We start from the raw sequence: 13,781 nt of genomic DNA on the forward strand, positions 1-13,781 counted from the left end.
AAGCTTCCGCACAACACCAACTTCTTCGTCTTCCTCTATACCTTCCTCATATTCAGAACATATTTCAGTGTCCTCTTCAATTTCATCCTTCTTCATCCTCATCCATCCTGGATTTACCCCTCATCTTTGTCCTTCACTCCTGCGCAAGAAAGTGCCTTCAACTTTCTGCGAGTTGGGTATTTCTAATTTCGTATCCGGAACCTGTAATTTCCTTTCTTCGATTCAATTTGTTGTTTGCGGAAACTGGGTAGCTGTAAGTTTCTCCTTGTCAGTTGGGTTTTTCGAAAAAGTTGGATAATTTGCATTCCTTTGTTTAATTGTTATTTACTTGTTTTAGCTTCCACGGAAATGAAGCTTCCTTCTTTCCTTTTTTTTTTTTTTTTTCCTTTTACCTGAAGTAGATACCTTGTTTGTTTGAACTCATGAATCTGTTCTTCAGAATTTGTTCAACATTGATTGTGGGTCTGTTTCAATGCCTTGTAGAACTTGATACTTTCGACAATTTTAGATTGTATTATTTATCATCCAAATAAGGATACTATGGACTATAGAGTGTTGATTATGGAATAATTCAATGGCTATGAATTTTGTTCAAGTTTTTCACTTACCTGGGATTTTCCACGGGCAACAATTTTGTTCAAAGTGAAGGAAGATTTGAAGAGAGATTTCCTAGCAGCCTTTGCGTTGGAGGGTGGTATGTGGCCAATTGTTCAGATTGCGAAAACAAGAAAAACATAGCAGTATGCAAATCATTTCGTTTTCTTTTGCATTTGGAGAAATCTGCATAGTAAAAGCAAAAAGAATGTCATACTACACTTGCAAGAAGTCGAGATGATGGACAAGTTTTCATATGCAAGTATTATACTAAAAAAAAAAAAAAAACTTGCTTGGCACGGAACAGAGACTTTTAAATTTGACGGTTCATGGTTAAGAAAAAGCTGAAAAATTGGAGAGTGAAATTAACAGATGCTTAATTAGTGAATGGAGAACTTACGTTTGATTATGATCATTCTGCTTTGAATCACTTAGCTTCAGTACATCATCAGTTTCCTCTACCATTTGTAGTCTTTCTGGTCTTGGATCACTTTGGAGTAACCCATCAGGAGAAATCGTTAACTCGATCAGCTGTCACTTCTCGACAGTCAAATTGTTGGACAGTAAGGATGGGACCTTGAAAATGCAATTTCCAGTACAGTAAGGATGGGACCTTGAAAATGCAATTTCCAGTGCAAAATCCTTGCAGACTTGGTAGATCAGAAAGTTTCAAATCTTGCAAGCAACTGAAAGTAATCTCATTTTCTGAATCATCTCCGTTGATTGCCACTATTTCTACCATTCTTTCGCAAGACTTAACTACCAGCTTCTTGAGTTGCTGCAAATTCTTAGCCACAGAATAAGGTATTGAGTATTGCGGTCCGTGACAATCCCATATGGTGAAAATGGTTAGATTCCGAAAGGATATTAAAGTTGAAGCTAAATTCTCTAATCTGCCACATGTGCGCACGGTTAGAACTTCCAAGTTTGGAAAAACAGGACCTCCTGGTTGGGAGTTTTCCATCCCTAGATGTATCAGCTCCGGCATATCGAGGAGCCACAAAAGCTTCACACGTGGGAGGGTCTCAACTTCATGTATTTCCCCTCTACTACTTCCTCGGTGGTCGTGGACAAATAATTCTTTCCAAGGAGCAGAGAGCACCCGGAGCATTTCAATATTCCGTAAATTCTCAAAGAAAACATCTGACTTGGGATGTGAAGTAGCAAAATAAATTGATTTTACTTTGCTCAACAACTCCACCGGGAGTGGACCATACGGTTCATACCAAATCTCCGTATTCTTTTGCAAGTATTGCAAGTTGAGGAATGGCTTACCCTGAAATATAATCAATGATAAGAGCATGCTTTAAAATATTTCGAAAAACTGGACAACACATAATAATTTTTAATATTAAAAACATAATAAATGTATTTGCTTGATGGTGTATGTTTAACTAGTATCTAAAAATCAGATAAAATTTCAAATATCAAAAGAGTTGTGTGCAAGTATGGTTACCTTCTCAATTAAAAAGAAAGGTTGTTATGTTGGTTTTGGGTGGCCTAACTCAAACTTGTCTTGATATGTTGAAAATTTAGCAGAAAAAATCTCCATACCACCACATTTCGTGACCTTTAATATGTTGAGTGATAGGCCAATTAGAAACATGCAGTCCTGGATAGAAACTCTGAAGTTGGGGCAGATTATCAAATTCCATAAATGTTACTTTAGGGAACCCGAACTCCTCGTATGTCATTTGTGGTCCTTCTTCCTTCACTACAATTTCCTCCCTTAAACCACAATTCTTGACCTTCAACTTACTTAGCTGCTTAAGATCTTTGGCCATGGAAGCGTGAAAGACATTTTCCAAACTATCACACAAGTTTATCTCAACTAAGTTTAGATTTGAGCACTCAAACTCATTCAACTGGGTGGTAGATGATATGTCATATATCATTTGTAGTGCTTGACATTTAGATATATTGAGATATTTGAGTTGTCCGAGACATTTAGCCATGTAACTCAAAAACAAGAATCCTATCACATCCATGCTCGGTCAAGGTTGTTAAGTTGGGCATCGAAACCTGCATAGTATAGAACAAAATTCATGTTTATTTAAAAAAAAATTATTGTTACATTGTTGTAGTAGTATATGTTCCAAATGTATAACTATAAAGTAAAGGTCATATATTAAATAAGCTACTAGGCTACTAGACAGATTTAAGTCTTTCTATTTTTATTATTATTATTTTTTTTTGGTCAAAAGATAGATTTTGTTATATTAGGTGTTAGATTAGCTACTAATGATGTTTGAACCCATAAGGTCATACAAAAGCTCAACTCATTTCCATCACTATGATAAAAGGCTACTTGCTTTCTACTTTCATTAATTAGCAAAGAACAAATTGGAGTAATAAAACTATATAGGGTCAAAATTGAGTCAATTTAATTCCAAATTTAAACTATTTTACTTAAATTGATACCATGAACTTTGGCGTGGTGGATTGTTTTGATTGTTAAGACCGAGTTCAAATTTTCTACTTTCAAAATAAACGTGGCCTTTCTATAGCATGTCTCGTTACTTGACACCCGTCAACAAACTTAACCCTAACATAACCCTCTCAACTCCCAAGAAAATTAAATAAAAATAAGAACAAAAGTAAGAAAAAAAGAAGCCGCTCATCCTCCTTCTCGAGAAAATTTTCAGTGTGACCATCACAACTTCCTATATAAATGATAGGTTATGTGTGTTATCTTTATAGAAATAATAGGTTATGTGTGTTAAAAGGTTAACAACTTAAAAATTAAAATTTTCCACCACTTACATAAAAACACGTGATTTACCATCCGTATTCTTGTCACAATTAAAAAGTTTTCCTCCTCCTCCCTCTCTCACTTCCCCAAACACAACAGCAGCAATATCAATTGCATATCCTTCACACTTTCATTTAATTGCTTCTGCAAAGAATACGGGACCACCAAATTTTGGAAGAATAAATCCCTTTTGGGCTGTCAGATTTGTGAATATAAGTGTCTCCCGTGAAATTTCTTTTAGGTGCAAAATTCGTTGAATTTACACCTTTGTCGATCGAGACGTATCTCGTCGTTACCACGACGATCTCCTATTGCAAATCTTTGGGGTCCTTGCCGACGACCGTGAAGCCCACCGAGACGCAGATTCCGAGAATCTACATCACCGTTCCCTCGAGCTCCTTCGGCCATGGATCTGTTCCTCACAACCTTGGCGGTCTCTATGGCATCATCAAGGGAGCTACGCTCTGATTTGTTACGTTTTTATTTTATTTGGAGTTAACACATTAGGTTTGATTGAGTGAATGGAAAGGTGTCAAATTTTAAGAAAGCCACAAAGAAGCCACATGCATAAATGTTTGGAAAGAATAAGGAAGAAATGCACATGGAATGACATTCAAAAATAAAGGAAGTTTTATGGCTGGTTTGGTATTGCTGTGCTTTGAAAAAAAAAATGTTTCTGTAGTGCTGTGAGGATAAGCAGCTGTGAAATAAAACAGCAGAGTATTTGGTAAATTTTTTGTAAAAGTGCTTTTGAAAAAAAAAAAAAAGCTGGTTTTTCAATGTTTAATAAACTTTTATGTAAAACAGATGTGAAAAAAAAAAACTGGTTTTTCAAAACTGAGTTTTGCAGGTTTGTGTTTTTGGCTTTTTTCACCCAAAACTGTGAAAAAGGGCTGAAGCTGAATGTTTACCAAAGTAGAGCTTTTTTTTTACCCAAAACTGTGAAAAAAAAAGTTGATAGCCACTTTTTTTTAGAATCACCTCAGTACCAAACTAGGGCTTAATGAAACACTCTCAGTATTGTTCACTTTTAACGAAACACCATATTTTTACCTTTCACTGGTGGTATTTGTAAAACTTTAAGGACTCAGTGTTTCACTTCAATTGCATACCTTTTCAAAGAGAGGCTGCATGTATTTATATTCAACTCCAGATTAGATCAGGTAATGAAATCCATATTTACAAGGAAGATTCAAAATTCAAAATACAAACAGAAGCACTAAAGAAGTTACAAACTGTTTGACCATACAACAAATATTTGAAGAAGTCCTACACTTAGCCAACTTTTGTAAAGATAAGAATTACTAAACAACTCAAACAGTTGAAGTAGTGTTGATTGCAGCTGTACCACGACTTGGTCTAACATCCCCCTGCAAGCTAACAGTTGGAGGAACAACTAGAAGCTTGGATACAAGCAGTTTGAACCGAGATGAAGATAGCCCTTTGGTAAAAAGATCGGCTACTTGATCTTGTGAGCAAATATAATTGACAAGTAACTGACCTCGAACCACCTTCTCCCTAACATAGTGATAATCAACCTCCAAGTGTTTAGTACGAGAGTGGAAAACCGGATTAGAAGCTAGGGCTATCGAAGACACATTATCACACTACATCGTGGTTCGAACAATATGCAAGTGCAGGTCCCTAAATAAAGATCTTAACCATGATAGCTCAACAGCAATGTAGGCCAGTTGCCTATATTCGGCTTCAGCATTCGACCTAGAAACTGTCTTTTGCTTCTTGGAACTCCAGGAAACAAGATTTGAACCCAACTAAATACAGTAACCACCAGTGGAATGTCTTGTATCTGGATTCCCAACATAATCAGCATCAGAATAGGTTATAAATTGTGACCCACCAGGTTTGTTCAAGAGACCATAATTGTAAGTGGCCTTTAAATAACGAAGAATCCTTTTGACTGCCGTCCAATGTGTTATCTTTGGAGAATGCATAAATTGACAAACTTGATTTACTGCATAAGATAAATCAGGTCGTGTGATGGTTAGATACTGCAGTGCTTCAACAACAGTTCTATACATCTCTGGATTCTCATGAGGATCACCATCATACGCACTGAGTTTCTGTCCAGATGGCACCGAAGTAAAGATGGGTTTGGCTTCTGTGAACTTGGTCCTTTTTAGCAAATCCAAAGCATATTTGGATTAACTCAAATGCATATGACCACCAACATACTTAACTTTCACGCCCAAAAAGTAATTTAAGGAACCCAAATCTTTCATGGAAAACAAAGTTCCCAGTTTCTTAATTAGGCGAGACAGTTGATGAGGATTATTACCTGTGATCAAGATGTCATCGACATATATAAGAAGGATCAGGTATACCCTTTGCTGGTTAAACACAAACAAGCTATAGTCACACGTGGATTATTGGAAACCCAATTGAAGCAAGAACTCTGAGAACTTTTGGAACCAAGCCCTCGGTGCTTGCTTTAGACCGTAAATGCTTCGCTGCAACTTACAAACATGATGAGGATATTGCTTGTCAATGAAACCTGACGGTTGACGCATATATACCTCTTCATTAAGATACCCGTGCAGAAATGCGTTCTGTACATCTAGTTGTCGAACATGCCGTCTCTTGGATACAGCAAGACTAAGAACAAGACGAACTATAATGTGCTTGACCATAGGACTGAAAGTCTCTATGTAATCCACCCCAGGCTTCTGATGGAAACCATTGGCTACAAGACGGGCTTTATGTCTCTCAATGGAACCGTCGACACGTCTCTTAATCTTGAACACCCACTTGTTGGGAAGAAGGTTCATTTTAGGATGATATGGCACCAAACTCCAAGTTCCACACTGTTGCAAAGCATTAAACTCCTGCACCATAGCATTCCTCCGCTCCTGATGCTTTACTGCCTGACTAAAACATGTCGGTTCAACAACAATATTGTTAATAGAAACATGCATGGCATATTTACGGTTTGCTTTTTGGATTCTAGCACTTAATCTAGTTGTCATGGGATGCTGTGACAACGAAGCCAGGTTCGGTGCAACAACAGGTGAAGGTTGAACTGGCAGTGGTTCAATGTTGACCACCTCTTGCTCATTTGATTGTGGGCTAGGATCAGTGGAGTGTGGTGCAGTCACAGGTTCATTGGAACTTGGAATAGGTATTTGGGTCGTGGGATTTTGGATTGAGGGATGTGGTAGAGTCACAGGTTCATTGGAACTTGGAATAGGTATTTGTGGGTGGGATTTTGGATTGAGGGCAACATGTTTTGAGTAGTGGGGATATGATTAATATTTGTGGCTATAGTGGTGGATGAGAGATCATGGGACTCTATAGGCATCAGGGAGGGTGCTAAAATTATGGGAACCGTAAACAAAAAATCAGGAAATTAAGTTGCACCTTTTTTATTGACGTTTTCCTGAGAAGATGTGAGATCCTGAAAAGGAAAAGAGTTCTCATCGAATAGGACATGGCGAGACAAGTAAATTCGTCTCATAGACAAATCCAAGCATTTGTATCCTTGATGATTCAGGGAATAACCTAAGAAAACACATGATTTGGATTTTGGTTGAAGTTTATTTTGTGAATAAGGCACTAACCAAGGAAAACATCTACAACCAAAAATTTTTAGCGTATGATAATTTGGTGTTCGTTTAAACAATTTCTCAAATGGTGATGTGTTTGTCAAAACTCTTGTTGTCAACCTATTGATTAAATATGTGGCCGTTGAACAAGCATCGAACCAATACTTATTAGGCATGTGAGATTGAGAAAGCATAACAACACTGGTTTCAATAATACGACAATGTTTTCTTTCCACAAGACCATTTTGTTCAAGATGTTTAGGACAAGAAAATCTTTGAGAAATCCCATGGACAGCAAGAAATTGTTGAAATGCATGGCTTTTGTATTCACCTCCTTCATCGCATTGAAGGGTTTTGATGGATAAATTCAACATGTTTTCGACCTTTGCCTTAAATTTGATAAAAATATCACACACTTCATACTTGTGTTTCATTGGAAATATCCATGAGTATCAAGAATAATCATCCACAAAGAGCAAATAATAACGAAAACCTTCAATTGAAATGACCGATGAACACCAAACATCAGAATGTAAGAGTTGCAATGGAAATTGAGAAACAAACTCCGACAAAGTGAAAGGTAACTTAGTACTCTTTCTTAAAGGACATGACTGACAGAAGTCTACATTTGAAGTACCATGAACTGGTACTAATTTATTTGAAACCAAAAACTTAATTATTGACGACGCTGGGTGGCCAAGCTGCGAATGCCACTTATGAATTGACACTCGAGTCCCTACAAATACTGAAATAGGATAATGAAATTGTCCACCGCCATTAGGAAATGGGTATAAGCCATTCTCACATCTCTCTCGGAAAAGCATCTTCCGGGTCTTGAGATCCTTGACAAGGAAAAAATTGGGAAAAATAAGTAACAATGGTTATCTAAGGTGAACTTATGGGCAGAGATGATATTAGTGGAAGCAGTGGGAGAATGTAGGATATGGTTTAAATCAAATGAGCAAGATTTAGTATGAATTTTACTTGAACCAGAATGAGCAATAGAAATGCCAGTATCATTACCTACACCACCAATGTTCTCATTACCATTATACTCCTTTGCATTCACCAGGTTCTGAAGATCGGGAATAATATGAGCGTTGGCCCCTGTGTCAAGGAGCCACGGTCCATTCTGTTGTCTATTAAAAGTGATTGGTGAGGATGCCATAGCTGTCAAGCGTTTGGCTGGGATTCGACCTTCAAATGCTGCATTCATTCGTTGGTAACAATCAAGGGCTAGATGCCCAGGCTTGCCACATATTTGGCAAACTATCCTTTCACCGCCACAAGTATTTCTTTCACCAAAATTAGACCTTTCAACATTACCTGCAGGAAGTCATGGATTGTTGTTGTTGCAAGGGTTGGATCCTCGTTGATTGAAAGCAACACCACGGTTGGACGGAGAAGCACCTCGTCCAATGCCACGATAGCGTGCACCACCATGACTTCTCGCAGCAACAAATGCATTCACTGGAGCATTTTCCACCAAGGGCACTGTTTGCTCCGCCATCCTTCTCTCTATTGTCAGCAAGAGAGATTCAAGTGTTGGGTATGTGATAGGCATATCACGAGCTTGAGCATCGTTGACCGTCATCTCAAACGCTGGTCCTAGATTATTCAAAATAATTTGTACCAACTCATCATCATTCACGGGTTGCCCAGCTAGGGCAAGGTTGTCAGCAACAACATTCATTCGATCAAGGTAATCCGCCACAGATAGATCACCTTTCCTGGTTTGCAGAAGTTCATTTCGCAGAAATAGGATTTTGTTTTGTGAAGAGGAAACATACCTTTGCTCAAGAGCTTCCCAGGTGGCACGAGAAGTTCGTTTGCTTGCCACTACTGATAAAAAAGACGCAATCAAAGACCCATTAATCCAACCAAGGATCATTTGATCCTGCTGCACCCACGTGGTGTAGGCTGGGTTCACAGCAGCAGCTCCATGCAGGTGTTTATGAGGACACACCAGACTGCCATCAACATATCCCATGAGATCTCTGTTCTTCAAGATAGGTAAAATCTGGGCCAACCATAAAGGGTAGTTGGACCTGTCAAGCTTAATATTGGCCACTGTAGTCATGGAGGACGACAAGGGGTGGAAAAGATTGGTAGGTGGGGTATCGGGAGGAGGGGGTTTGGTAGGGGGTGTATTGGTAGGTGGGGTATTCACGGTGGTGTTGTTCTCAACCATTTCAAGATGATGATGGGCAAAAACAATGCAGGATCGTTGTCATTAGACGAAAAAGGCTCCATACCATGTAAAACTTTAAGGACTCATTGTTTCACTTCAATTGCATACCTTTTCAAAGAGAGGCTGCATGTATTTATATTCAACTCCAGATTACAAGGAAGATTCAAAATTCAAAATACAAACAGAAGCACTAAAGAAGTTACAGACTATTTGACCATACAACAAATATTTGAAGAAGTCCTACACTTAGCCAACTTCTGTAATGATAAGAATTACAAAACAACTCAAACAGTTGACGTAGTGTTGACTGCAGCTGTACCACGACTTGGTCTAACACTATTCACTATACCTTTATTTATTATTTTTCATTAAAATTAAAGTTTTTTTTTTTTTTTTACTTTTCGTTAGTTTTCTTAAAAATTATAAATGATTTTGTCTGAGTTAAAGCCTACAAAAATAAAAACAAGAAAGGAACCTGATTCAATATACAGTTTAAATGATTTAATATACCTTTTAAATGATTGATATACCATTTAAATATTTTTTTCTAATTTGAAATACGAAAGAACTATAATATTATATGGTCGAAATTCGAAGAAGAAACGTACCTTCCCATTACTGAACAGTTTCGGTGGTCCACTAGCTTCATCCTCCGAAACGATTTTGTCGACTTCTGTATCAATCCTTAATCACTTGTCTTTGGAACAAAAAGCAATAAGCTTTCGTAGATTTCGCAGTGTCAAAGATTTTAACTTTTGGAAAGGCTCACCTATAAGTTGCCTGTAACACACTTTCCAAATTCACAAGGCCTTCAAAAGATAGAGATTCCAGGTTGGGAAAGTTAATGTCACATGTAACTTCGTTGTTGTTTTGGACATGGAGATGCTTAACTGCATCATTGCCAAATAGATAGGAAATAATATTCTCATTCTCCATCCCATCCAAGTACAATTGCTCACATCTCTCTACCTGCGACTTTATACCGAGGTGGAATTGATTTCCATTGGTGAGCTTCAGTTTTAGTATGTTACAGGAGGTTCCATAAATGTTAGGATATTCCCAACAATCACCGATAAGTATGGTGTATATTTTTAACTTATCGGAGAACAATGGCGCAGCCACCTACAAGGCTAAGGTGGGCTATAGCCTAGGGAGGTTTTCTGTAAGGGTAGTGCTATTTATGCACTCCATTGAAGATGGTCAATGACAAAAAATTAATAAGGGTGTGTTGGAGGTAAGAATGAGTGTGAATAACACTATTCTTTTGTAATCTCATGCTTATAGGCCATGCAATTTCAATATAGGTTATTATTTGATGTAAATTTAGTAGAGGATAGATAGTAAATAATTAGTTTGGGGTGTGTTATCTACGCATCCCTTTTTACTTCTCACACACCCTCTTAATTTCAGGCCATCAGATCAAATGATCAAAGAACATAAATTAATGAGAGGTGTATGAGAAGTAAAAAACGTCCCCATAAGTTTTATGCCAAAAATTATAAATTAGTTCTATCTCCCGTCCCCCTTTATCCTATTTGTAAAAGAAAAAGACCATTTACCCTATGTGATTTAGCTTCTGTGCTTCTTAATCAAGAAAAGAAAAATAATTTTTTTAAATCCACAAGTAAATCCCTATGTCCGCAATTCCTTACTTTCCGTTGCGATTTTCCAATGAAGTCACCTTTGGTACGTTCTTAATCTCTTTATTTACTTATTCTTGATTTAATTAATAGGTTAATTATTTATATTGTCCTTGAATATATTTTGAGAATAATTTATATTCTATTGTTGTTCTTTTATATTGATTATTATATAATATTTATATAAGCAAAAAAAATAAACGTATGATTTTATAGCACTAATTTCAATTAGCCCATCCAAGAATAAAATCTTGGCTCTGCCCTTGTCGGAGAACAAGTTGGTTGGAAGAAGGTTAGCATCTGGAATGCGGATAGATGAGATAAGTGCTTCAGCTCTGAAACGCCGGCATTACTTCTTCTGCCATCGACCAAACCTTCACCCTCCCATTGCTTGAAGCTTTTTATTCCCATCCTCAAGTCTTCTAGTCTTGTCAAGCTTGATATAACACCAGGTGAGATCATAAGTTCAGAGCAACCGGTCAAATCCAGTAATTGCAGACGAGTCAATTGCCCTATTTCTTTGGGCAACTCTTTAATCTTGGACTTTAGGAAACTAAGCATTATCAAGTTTGTTAACTGTCCAACATGAGTTAGATCTACCAAGTCGCAGTTATATAAACCCAATGTATGGAGATGCCTTAGGACTTGAATAGATGGAGGTAGTGACTGAATACGGAATCTGGTTACATCCAACACCTTGAGTTCTTTCATCCCTTCAAAAAATTTGCTTGGGATTTCCTGGGAGTCGCCAATATTATCATTCTCCAAGATCAACAGTTTTAATGCTGGGCATTCCCAAGGTACTCCAGGAAATCTGGGGATTTTGCAAGACCTCAAGGAGATGGCGGTGTACTTCTTAAATAAATCCTCAGTGGGCCATTCTTTCACCTCTCCATATACTTTTAAAAACGCCTTTTGATTGTCAGATGCAATGCAGATAGCAGCATCTCGAACAAGCTCAAGCATTCTGATAGTCCTATCGTCATAACTGTCCAGCAATAGGCAGGAATTTTTTAGTTTTGCAGCCAGTGCATGCAATGAATTCTGTGCATCTTCCACTTTATCAACATTTTTTATCAAGCCCAAACCCATACTATAAACCAACAAGTCATTGAGAAAAAATGTACATCTCTAACCTCCGGCAAGAATTCCGCATAGCAAGAACAATTGCTTAAGCTCTTGATCTTCCAATCGTTCGTAACTCCACTCTAGAGCCAAGAATGCTTTTTCATTCAATTCTTTCTTGTCAAACCTTTTGAAACTTCTCAACGCGTCCTTTCCATTCCTCCAAAGTACTATCCTTTAATGCACTTGCAACTGCAACAACCAAAACTGGCAAACCTCCACATTTCTTTGCTAGTTGGGTTGCTTCTTTCAGTATACGATTGTCTTTAACGACATCACCTGCCACCTTCTCAAACAAACTCCAACTTTCATCTTTTAAAATTCCAAGTTGAAAATCTTTTGCGTACGCATATCAGAGCTTAAAACTTTTCTTTCTCTAGATGTCAACAATAGCTTACAGTTCAGCACACCGACGAGTCCCACAGCCTCAAAGTCAATTCTTTCTAAAACATCGTCTAAAATGACTAGAGTCTTCCCCTCTTTTACCCTGGCCCGTATGAGATTCGCCTTTTTTCTCATATCCTCAGATTCATCAACATCCATCCCCAACTTTTTGGTAATTTCATTTTGAATTTTTTCGTTGTCTTTTTTTTCTTTGACATTTAGTATTATAACCACATCATCAAAGAACTTCTCTTTGACAGCTTCTCTGTAAACCTCTTTGGCAAGTGTTGTCTTCCCAAAGCCCCCTAATCCGTACACCCCAATCCTGTTGATATCAGGTTTTTTCAGTTCCGTAATGATATCCTTGATTCAAAGGCCATGTACTCGTCCGAGGCCATGGCAGACACGTCTTCCACCGGAACTTTGTAAGAAACACTGGAAAACTCTTTTATTTTTATTTTTTATTTTCATGTTCTTCAATCTTTTTCATCAGTTTTGTTGACTTCCTGCTACACTGATGATAGTAGATCAGATTAGGACATATAATGAGACACTTTGTCTTTGCACGGCCTTCATCATGCAAGAGTGCTTCTGCCTCCCGAGTGGTCTTGTCCGCATCTGACTGCCATTTCTGAACATCAGCTTCCACTTTTTGATTAACTTTTCTTCCGACTTCATCAACTTCATACTTCATCCTTTGTTTGACAGAGTCAAAATTCTCCAATTTACACCTTAGATCTTCAAGGTTGCTTTTGTAGAAAGTGACATAACCCACTTGGCGTGCCACTGGTCTAACTGTGTAGTCAATAATTGTAGGAATAATTGCAATGAGTATCTCCATCGCCATGGCACCTTCAGCTTACCAATTCATCTGCTTCTTCTATATATTGAATATATTCAAATCAAAACAAAAAAAAAAAAAAAAAAAAAAAATTGAAGATAAGAGAAAAAATCTTTTTTTTTTTCAAAGTAGACAAAAGTAAAGAATGAAAAAATAGGTCATACCTTAGCTCGTGATCACTATGCTTGAAGAAGAAACAGAGCAGTATGCAAATGTTTTCGTTTTCTTTTTCTTCTTTTGGAGAAAACTGCATAGTAAGGGCCAAAGTAAAAGGTTATACTACACTTGCAAGTAGTAGAAGTCGAGATGATGAACAAGTTTTCATATACAAATTTTATACTAACAAAACTTGCTTGGTACGGAACTTGGGCAACTGCTTTAAAAAAACTATGAAAACATATAGAATCTGCTTTGAATTCCACTTAGACATTTAACAAACACCATATCTGTAAGTGGTCCTTATCGTGTTTGTTTGTCGTATATTTTGTGGCCAGTTTCCATCAGATACTGTTTGTGTTCAATTTTAAATAGAAAAATTTAAAATGATTTTTTTACCATAAAATGACAAATAAACGGACACGATAAAGTGATTCTCATGATCATCACAAAGAGGATCCGAATAGGATCCTATTCCGGGTGGATGGAGGGTGAGAGGAGAATAAGTGGTCTGTCAAATAGGTAGCTAGAATGTTTT

The 13,781-nt window shown here is 37.4% G+C and overlaps 1 pseudogene; it reads right to left on the reverse strand.

Moving 5' to 3' along the window:
• Positions 1-1,099: 1,099 nt before the first annotated feature.
• On the reverse strand, positions 1,100-13,093 carry LOC137740763 (probable disease resistance protein At4g27220; annotated as a pseudogene).
• Between the last annotated feature and the right edge of the window lie 688 nt (positions 13,094-13,781).

Source organism: Pyrus communis, chromosome 7 (assembly GCF_963583255.1).
Source record: "Pyrus communis chromosome 7, drPyrComm1.1, whole genome shotgun sequence".
Classification (NCBI taxonomy): domain Eukaryota; kingdom Viridiplantae; phylum Streptophyta; class Magnoliopsida; order Rosales; family Rosaceae; genus Pyrus; species Pyrus communis.